Source organism: Micromys minutus (assembly GCF_963924665.1).
Source record: "Micromys minutus genome assembly, chromosome: 4".
Lineage (NCBI taxonomy): Eukaryota > Metazoa > Chordata > Mammalia > Rodentia > Muridae > Micromys > Micromys minutus.
In genome coordinates, this window is record NC_137973.1 from 25,762,493 (window position 1) to 25,772,638 (window position 10,146).

Below are 10,146 nucleotides of genomic sequence, written 5' to 3' on the forward strand. Positions count from 1 at the left end.
AAGTCCTGCCTCCATCCCCCTGCCATTGGGTCATTAGCAACTTTATTTCCCAATCAGAGCAAACTGGGGGCTGGCTACTTTTAGCATGAGAACATAGCTGTCCAGGATAAAAACTGGTAACCTTGACCCCACAAACCCAAGATAATCTTGGCTTTGGAGATTGACTATGGAGCCCCCAGGAGCCTATGATAACCTCCACGAACCTGTAAATTTTCGGGTAGGCATGGGGGCTACCCATTCAGTATTACAGAGGCCCTAGGACACCTAGGACCAGCCAAACAGTGGAAGTACAGGGGACAACAGGGGATACAAAAGAATATAAATGTACCCCTGATTATACTGTTACCTAGGACAGGGAATTGTGACTTTTTTTTTTATCATTATTCCTGAATGCCCTACCCTTTACTGGAACAGGACCTTTTGAACAAACTCCAAGCAACAATATCATTCTCAGAAGACACTCCTAGGTTACAACTGGGAGGCCCTGCTAAGGCTTTAACTAAAACCTATAACTTATAAGCCTAATAAGTGAGGAATATCTGTTCCTCCAAAGTCCAGCCCATTCCCTGAAGGGGAATGGAAGAAGTTGTAGATCCAGGAAAGTCCTACAGTTTGGGCAGAGAACATGCTCCCCACCTGGCCAAACGTGTCTCCCATCATATTGCAAGTAATGTTTGGGGTGGTGCCCATTTGAGACAAGCAATGCCCATCTGATCAGAAGCCAGGGAAGGGGTTCAGGGTCACATCAGGCATCTCCTCAACAGGCATACTGACTTCTTGCCAGTTCATCTGGGACACCCCCTTGTTGCCTGTTCAAAAGCCTGGCACTCAAGACTACTGACCAGGATGAGTCTTGGAGGAAGTGAACAATGGGGAGATCCGTTGACCGGATTGTTTCAGATCCCTACACTTTGCTCAGTCTCTCACCAACAGGGCACAAGGTTACACTGAACTGGACTTAAAAGATGTATTTTTGGGTTGGAGAGATGGCTCAGTGCTTAAGAGCACTGACTGATCTTCCAGAGGTCCTGAGTTCAAATCCCAGCAACCACATGGTGGCTCCCAACTATCTATAATGAGATCTGATGCCCTCTTCTGGTGTGTCTGAAGACAGCTACAGTGTACTTATATACAATAAATAAATAAAAAAACAAATAAACAAATCTTTTTTAAAAGATGTATTCTTTTTCATCCCTCTGTCAGGATTAAGTCAGTCATCTTTTTATTAGAATGCACCCACCCTGAGCTGGGAATATAGAGCAACTAACTTGGACCAGGCTGCCTCAAGGGTTCAAAAACTTCCCCATCTTTGATGGAGCACTCAACCACAATTTAAGTCTGTTCCACAGTGTCCTGAGCTAACCTTGCTTCAATCTGTGGGTGATTTATTATTGGCCGCTAAAGATGAGGAGGATGGTGAGAGCCACTTGAGGCCTTTTGGAAACTCCAACCCATTTGTTTATTTCAGGTTACCCACTTGAGATATGAACTGAGAGAAGGAAAGAGACTCTTGTCCCAGGCCTGTATAGTGACCATAATGCAAATTCCAGCTCCAATTACAGAAACCAAGGAGTTTCTGAGAGCTGTTAGATATTGCCATCTTAGGATTCCTGGGTTTGCTGAAACTGCCAAACCCTCACGCCCAACTATGGCAGTAACACTCCTTTGGAAACATAAACAGGCCTTTAAGAGCTTAAAAGAGACCCTGGGACAGGACAGGCCCCTACTTTAACTTCACTCCAATCTTGGAGTCCCTTAAAGGAATTCAGTTAAGCTTGAATAAAATTTTTCCTCATGTGCCAGGTGTGGTGGTGCATGCCTTTAATCCCAGCACTCAGGAGGCAGAGTTTGCCAGATCTCTGTGAGATCAAAGCCATCCTGGTCTGTAGAGTTCCAGGACAGTCAGACTACACACACATATACACAAAACACACACACACACAAGACACACACACACAAAACACACACACATACACAAAACACACACATACACACAAAACACACACACATACACTTTAGAAAAAACCTATCTAGAAAAAGTAAATAATTAAGATTTTCTGTTTCCTGGAACATGACCTTGACTTATTTTGAGGAGCATCCAACCCTGTCCCTAATCACATGCCAATCACATGGTGATGACCCAATTGTTTGTTTATTTTTGAATTTTTTTCTGTACTGCTTTACTGCTTTGTTATCTTCTGTAAACACAGTTTGCAACTACTCATGATTTTACCCTTTAAAGGTGCCCCAAGGAATGGATGCAGGGCTGATCTCTTTAATCTGATTTAGGATTAAAAATCAAACCATTAAAAATCAACCTTGCTTCAAATTTGGTCCAAAATTGTGGTAATGGCTTTATTCTCCCCTGGTGGGACTAGAAAATGAGGGGGTCCAGTGCTCCACCTGCCTCTCAGAGATCATGCCTGCTACCAGCAGTGTTGCCATCCTGAAACTGGCACATTTAAATCACAAGAGGGAGGCAGAGATGCCTGGAAGAGAAATGGTCCCTCTGATACTGATCAGAAAGCCAAGGTTAAGGCGGGCTCAGAGGTCCAGGTCTTTGGCCAAGGAAAAAGAACGAGTTCCAAGGGAGAAGAACGAGTTTTGAGTGAAGAGGAAAAGGGCAGGAAAGAGTCTAGAGTTTGACCTCAACAGACAAGACTGTCATTAACTCATACCACAGACTGGTTGGGGTGGGGGTGGCAGTGGCCTCGACCTTTTATAGGGATGAGTAAGGGGCTTGGGAATGAGGAAGTAGGGACTACAGTAGAGAGTGTGTGCAGATCACAATGGTCTCTTCTTCTTGAAATTGTTGCTCAAGCAACACAAATTATCTTGGGTTACAGGCTGCCTCTTCAAACAGTCCCGCCTCTCTGTGCTGGGGCTGACTGTTAAAGGTTGAACAAGGTCAACTGTAATCTCACAGGAATCCTGTTTTTTTTTGACCAAGACACTCTGTCAAGGACAAGCACAACGCAGTCCAGAGATCTACCATCACTCAGCACTAATCACCACCCTTAAAATACGTAGGATGTGTTTCTCATGTGTTATGACAGACACGCTTCCTCACATATCTGAAAACTGCTCCAGCAGTGAGAAACCATTGGTTCAACCTGCTTTAAACCCTCGTGTGGTGGTCTGATTGAGAATGGCCCCCACGGACTCATAGATATTTACATGTTTAATCCTCAGTTGCGAAACTGTTTGGAAAGGATTAGGAGGTGTGGCTTTGTGGGAATAGACCTTGAGGTTTCAAAAGCCCAGGCCATGTTGAGTGTCTTTCTGCCTGTGGATTGGGATATAGTTCTCAGCCCAATGCCATGCCTGTCACCCTCTGAACCTGTAAGCATGCCCTCAGTTAAATGCTGTCATTTATAAAAGCTGCTTTGGTCATGGTGTCTTTCCATAGACACCTAATGTTTGTTTTCCTGTTTTACAGTGCTGGAGACTGAACCCAGGGCAGGCACCCTTAGCTCCAATTCTATTCTGTAATTTCTTATAATTCATGTCTTTTCTTTTTTAAGATTTATTTATTATTAACTGTAGCTGTCTTCAGACACACCAGAAGAGGGCATCAGTTCCCCTTACAGATGGTTGTGAGCCACCGTGTGGTTGCTGGGAATTGAACTCAGAGCCTCTGGAAGGTCAGTCAGTGCTCTTAACCACTGAGCCATCTCTCCAGCCCTAAATTCATGTCTTTAAAACAGATATGTGGGCCATCTCGTGGATGCCGCGGGACCATGAGCATCTGTGAGAGCAGAGACGGGGGAAGCCGGTGGGCTTGTCGATTTGAGCGTTAGGATTTGAGCCTGGGCCTTTTGAATCCAGGATCTCGAAATGCATCGTGATTCCTGTCTGGTGGACTGTAAGGTTTATGCGGTGATCTTGGAAACAATGGGAACAAGACTGAATTAGAACGGGCTGTTGGCTGTCATGGACCACTCCGAAGTGTGTGGGTTGCTCGGAACCCTCCTGGCTTTGCTTTCGTCGAATTTGAGGGTCCCCAAGATGCTGCTGATGCTGTCGAGAGCTCGATGGAAGAGCACTGTGCTGCTGCCGTGTAAGAAGAGCACTGTGCTGCTGCCGTGTAAGAGTGGAACTGTCGAATGGTGAAAAGAGAAGTTGGGATCGTGGCCGGCATCCTTCTTGGAGTTGTCGTCCTCGAGATGATTATCGCAGGAGGAGTCCTCTACCTCGGAGCAGGTCCCCAAGAAGGAGAAGCTTTTCCCGAAGCTGGAGCAGGTCTTAGAGATAGGAGAAGAGAAAGGTCTCTGTTTTGTGAGAGAATCACAAGCCGTCTCGATCCTTCTCTAGGTCTCGTAGGCGACCTAGGCCAAACAAAAGAAAATAGACCAGTTTGAAAAGTTTACAGGAAATAACTTCATTTGACAAGAGTATGTATTGGAAATTAAAGTTTTGTTTGAGACTTCATAAGCTTGGTGCATTTTAAAAATATTTTAGCTGTTTGAATTTGTTTTGTCTCTTGGAACAGTGACACACAACAGGTAATTCTCTATGGCTTCAAATGGATCATAGGAGGCATGTGATATCAAGAATTGTTACTTTACAATGTTCCCTTAAGCGAGATTGTATTTTCTTTGAGTTTTAGTTTTTCATAGACTAAAATAAATCGAGATCCTGCCCAGTTTTAAGTGCGATGCATGCACTTATAATATAAAGCAACCGGCAGAAGTTGAATAAAGCTCTCGTTCCTGTAGTAGCGGAGACGCGGTGTAGCAGTGTGGGTGAAATGGTGAAGCAGTCTTTCAAAGCTGCTGTGAACGCAGCCAGCAGGGAAAGGGTGGAAACCACACTCAGAAGGTTTTCAAGGCGCTCCTTCCTGGTTGCTGTATGTGGATGCAGAGCCGTTGTAACGTCTTTATTTGGAAATGTAAGACCAAGATACCACTGTCCCATCAGTTTCAGGGTTTCAGGGTACACTGTAGGGCTGAACTCAGTTACTATGCAAGATTTTTTTTTCATGCTGTCATTTGTAATGTGTTTGTGAGAATCCTTGGGATTAAAAGTTTTGGTTACAAAAAAAATTTTTTTAAAGTTATGTACCTTAATTTTTTTCAAAACCTATTTTTAAAAAAGTTATTTATTTTATGTATATAAGTACACTGTAGCTATCCTCAGATACTCCAGAAGAGGGCATCAGATCTCATTACAGATGGTTGTGAGCCACCATGTGGTTGCTGGGAATTGAACTCAGGACCTCTGGAAGAGCAGTCGGTGCTCTTAACCACTGAGCCATCTCTCCAGCCCCAAACCTATTTTTTCATGATGATTCTTACATGCTTTAACCTCCCTTGTAGCCCACCACCCACCAGACATGGTGGGAGTGGACCTGTTTAGAAACACAGCTCCCATCAGCATTGCCTGGAAATCGTCAGTTCAGTTCCCAGGTCAGCAGCAGCAGCTCGAGCCACTCAAACACTTCACAGATGCATGCGCAGTAGAGTCGGGACAGCAAACATGAATCAGCAGCAGTGACACTACCCAGCAGGGACAGCCAGGCCTCAGCCTTGGCACGAGCCAGCAGGAAGGACCAGGAAGGACGCCAGGAGTTCTCCGTTGTGCCTCTTTTAGGGAAGCAAAGGGAAGCAAGCAAAGATTCGAGGCCAACAAGCACAGCAAGTTCTGTAAGCAAGCCTAGCTCAGTCTCTGCACTGTCTGCTGGATCCCTATAGCCCCTCCAAACATCATGTGACCTCCATGCGTGTTCCCTCCGCTCACCCCAGCAAAACCCTGATCACAGCACATCAACCAACCCATGTCATCAAATTAGGGGGTGACCTGAATTTTAAAATTTCAGTTGTTTTGTGTAAAGACAAAAATACAAAACCAAAAGCACATAAATAGAAAATCCTTACTTTCTAACAATCAGACCCTGACGGTTGGGATCACAGACTCACAGACTCATGATACTTTATACAAACCTCAGACCTGACTCCCAGTAACCCTTTGTCCCAAATGGGGCCATACAATTTACTACTTAGTAAGACATTGAGCTCCTCCCTCTTATCTACTCCAGCTTCTCTCTCCTTAGGCTTGGTTTGTGTGTGTGAACGCTTTACCTGAATGAACGAGTCTGCGTTTCATGCATGCCTGGGGCTCTTGGAGGCCAGAAGAGCCGTAGTGGGACCTGACTAGGGGGATGGGGGATTAAAAAACAACAGAAGTAGATGGAAGAGGTGGTGTACACCTTTAATCCCAGCACTCAGGAGACAGAGGCAGTGAACTGAAGGCCAGTCTAGTTTATCTAGCAAGTTGCAGGCCAGCCAGGGCTGTTACAGAGTAATGGTGTCTCAAAAAGACCAAGAAGAGGAAGAGGAGGAGGAAGAAGAAGAAGAAACAACAAAGCCAGAATAAGGGGTGGGTGGGGCTCTCTGATGGAGAACCTACAGCAGCTGAGAAGCTCAGGGCTTCCTCTGTAGCCTACAGAAGAGGGTGACAGATCCCCTGAAACCAGGGTGACAGGTAGATGTGAGCCACCATGTGGGTATGATGATCAAACCCAGGTCCTCCCAAAAATTGTTCTCTGACCTCCATATTATATGCAGTATAAAGCAAGTTGTGTGAAGAGTAAGTGTCCTTAGCCACTGAGCCACCTCTCTGTCCCTAATCTAGCTTCCCTTAACTACTATAAAAGGACTCCAGTCCTTCTTGGGGAGATTCTCTCTGAGAGAATACACTTACTGTTTCCATCCAATGTCTATTTCCTTTTGTATGTCTGAATGTCTACTTAGTTGTGGAAGGACCCGGGTGTACACCATATGGAGGTCAGAGAACAATTTTTGGAAGTTGGTTCTCTCCTTTGAACTCAGCTTGTCAGGTTTTGGTAGCAGGCTCCTTTGCCTGTTGAGGCATCTCATTGGCCTCCAGTGCCTTTTCTTTTATTTGTTAAAGTTTACTTATTTTTATTTGTGTGGATGTTTTACCGGCACGTACGTCTGTGCATGTGGTACCCGAGGAGGCCAGAAGAGGATGTGTATTTGAGTTTCAGGTTGTGAGACTCATGGGTTCTGGAAGGGCCGACAGTCCTCTCAGCTGCTGGGCATCTCTCCAGCCCCGTCTATGTTGTGCTGTTGTTTCTAGTTTTGTTCTGGTTTCTACATTTTATTGGCTCCTGTCACATAGACACTACTTTGTCCCCTCCTGTCCTGTCCATGGGGTCAGGCCTCTGCAGGAACCCCGCCTCCACCACAGCTTCCCCTGCAGCCAAGCAAGCTTTCCTGAAGCTGGGGGTCATTCAGTTGGCTTCAATTTCATCTGGGACATGGTCTAGCCTCTTTCTTCCCCTCTGTGGCCTGAACTTCCTGCAGCTCCCGTTTGAGAAGCACTGGACAGACCATTTCAAAGACCACGCCAAATATGCAGAAAGGCCAGGTCCCCTTTAACAATCCGGTTTCCCATTGGCTGTACCCCACAAAAGAATTTAAGTGAGCTTTAAATCAGTAATGACAGGCAAATCACACTTGAGATGCTGGATCTTGGTAGGATCTGGGGGCCTCCCAGCTGGGGTCTCTCCCTATCCGGTGGCACAGGCAGAGTGCCTTAATCTGTCCCAATCTGGTTGCTGGGGGCTGTGGAAGTTCCGGGAGAGCCTATGGTCCCTACTCCATGATGAAAACTTGGAAAGCTGGATCTATTGTCAGCAAAGGAATCATCAGCAGCAGAAGTCAAATAAGATCCACGCACTGCACTACGCACCCCACCACGCACCCCAAAGACAGCTCACCCTAGCTGTCCTGGAATTCCCTCTGTAGACCAGACTGGCCTCAAACTCACAGAAATCCAACTCCCGAGTGTTGGGATTAAAGGCGTGCCTGAGCACTTCCGGCTAGATACTTTCTTTTTTTTTAATTACATTTTAAAACGTATTTGTGTGTATTGGGAGAAGGGGCGCACTGCCCCCCAGCAGGGTGTGAAGTCAGAGGACAGTTTGTAGGAGCCAGTTCTCTCCTCTTGCTATGTGGGTTTGGGGCTCAAGCTCCGGCTTTGAGTGGCTTCCGGGCTCTGCTTCTTCCTACACTGAACCATCTCACCAGGGCCACTTTCCATTTTGAGACAGACTTGCTAAGTTTCGCAGGCTGGCCTCGAACTCTCTCTGCAGCCATGGTGGGACTTGGACATGTGATTTTCCTACCCAAGCCTTCTCTAAGTAGCTGAGATGACAGCCCTGCCCTAGAAGATGTGGCTTACCGTGTGTTCTAAATTAACCGAATGAAAGAAGAAATTGAGTCTATTTAAGGGTGCCAGCAAAGCTGACAACCATCTGTAACTCCAGTTCCAGAAGATCCGATGCCCTCTTTTGGCTGGCACCTGGTACCTCCATGGTGCACAGACACATGCAGACAAAGCACCCACACACATAAATGAAATTCAAAGAAAATGGGGGTGGTGGTACAGACGGCGGAAACAAATCTCTAACACCATTCCAACGGATTCCTGACTTGGGTAATTGAGGGGTTCTGTGGGTGGATTTTACGGAGCCCCAGACAAAAACTGAGCTGAGTCCTCCTCAGTGCAAAGGAGTCTGTGGTGGGTTGAGAGCTGGGGCAGGAGTCGGGAGGAGAGAGGGGGTAGGGCGGGTGTGAATATGATGGGGGGTGGGGGTGCGCGGGGTGTTTGTCCTGCTGTTGGTCTTGTCCTTCACGTCTGCATGGCGTATTTCTGAGGAGATATCCAGGCAACCCAGGGACCCCCATCCAGCAGTGGAGTGGAACGCGCAGTTCGCATGGTACACAAACATCCTCCCAAACGCTCAGAAACGCAATTCGAATACACCCACCCCCCGCGGAGGGAGGAGCTCGCAGATCATAGCACTCTGTGCAACCCCGCTTATCACTCCGCACCCTTCCCGGGGTTGACTATCTCGGTGAACAGAGGACCCACCTCCCCATCTGAGGTCCTCTGCCTCGCCCGGCCGCGGCTCTCTAGCGCTCCTCACAGGCCACCGAGGCCCTAGGGCTGGTGTGCAGAGTAAAGCTGTGTCCTCCTGACGCCCAGAACAAAGCTGCACTTGGCTGCTAGGGGTGTGGGGTGTGTGTGCAAATAAATGTGTGATTTCGATATGCCTCTGTGTGTGTGTGTGTGTGTGTGTGTGTGTGTGTGTGTGTGTGTGTGTGTGTGTGTGTGTGTGTTGTGTGGAAAGCAGAGGGTGGAGGAAGGAGAGAGGAAACTTTCCTGGTTCTCAGAAGCTGTGAGTTGCACCCAGAACTGGGGTCCAGAACCCGTGACCTAAAGGTATCACTGATTCACCCATGTGGCAACCTCTGGAGAGAACGGAGAACTGTCAAGGGGACCCTCTACTTGCTTCTGGGTGAGGAGCGCCCCGAGAAAAGGGATGGAACTCTCTGCCTGACAGGAGAAATAGGAACTCAGAATCAGTTAAACTCCAGTAAGGAAAACATTGACAGGCCCGGCGACAGTGTCTGACTGCAAGTGTGAGGCTTGGGTCCCCAGACCTTGGAATCTGCCATCTCCTCTGATGAGTTGATCTGTACTATAAATGTGGACACCCCAAAAGCCCTATGCTCACTTCCCACCAAAACACTGCTTTCCCCCTGCCTATCTCTGGTTTTCAACTCAGCCTTTGACTTCTTCCCTTCCACAGAAGTCCCCACGCTGGTGTCAGGTCAGGCTCCAGCCCCACACTGTCTCTGCAGATAATTTTCAGCCCGGGACTCAGTGCGTCAGGGAAATGGACTATTCCCTCAAACTAGAGGGGGAAATTTGAAAACCAAATTATCCACAGAAATGTGGGCAGCAAGATCAGTAAATTCCAGGGCATCAGCCAAGGACAGCCTTAGTGAACTCATTACCCAAAGGGCTGGGCACGGTGGGCATGCGGGTAGTTCCGAGAATCTGGACAGGTAGTGTCCTCTGCTAGGAGCCCGTGCTCAGCTTCCTCCTCACCAAGCCTCCCTTGGGTGCTGTTCTCCACTGGACGAATGCTGTACAAGCCAAGGAACAAAGCCTTTAGCTCCTTGCCCCAAATCAGAGAAGGGACCAGAGACAGGGCCTGGAGCGGCCCCAGATGCATGGTACACCGTCCTCAGTTATCTCAGTGGGCAACAGGCGCTCCTCTCTCCTCCCACACGCTTGAGTTATATCAGGGGCCCCTTGAAAAGCCCTCTG

General features: G+C 47.5%; 1 pseudogene across 1 annotated transcript; it reads left to right on the forward strand.

The window, feature by feature from the left end:
* Window positions 1–3,837: 3,837 nt before the first annotated feature.
* On the forward strand, window positions 3,838–4,351 carry LOC308419427 (serine/arginine-rich splicing factor 3-like; annotated as a pseudogene). Its single transcript has one exon. The product of its transcript is annotated as a serine/arginine-rich splicing factor 3-like (transcript).
* Window positions 4,352–10,146: the final 5,795 nt, after the last annotated feature.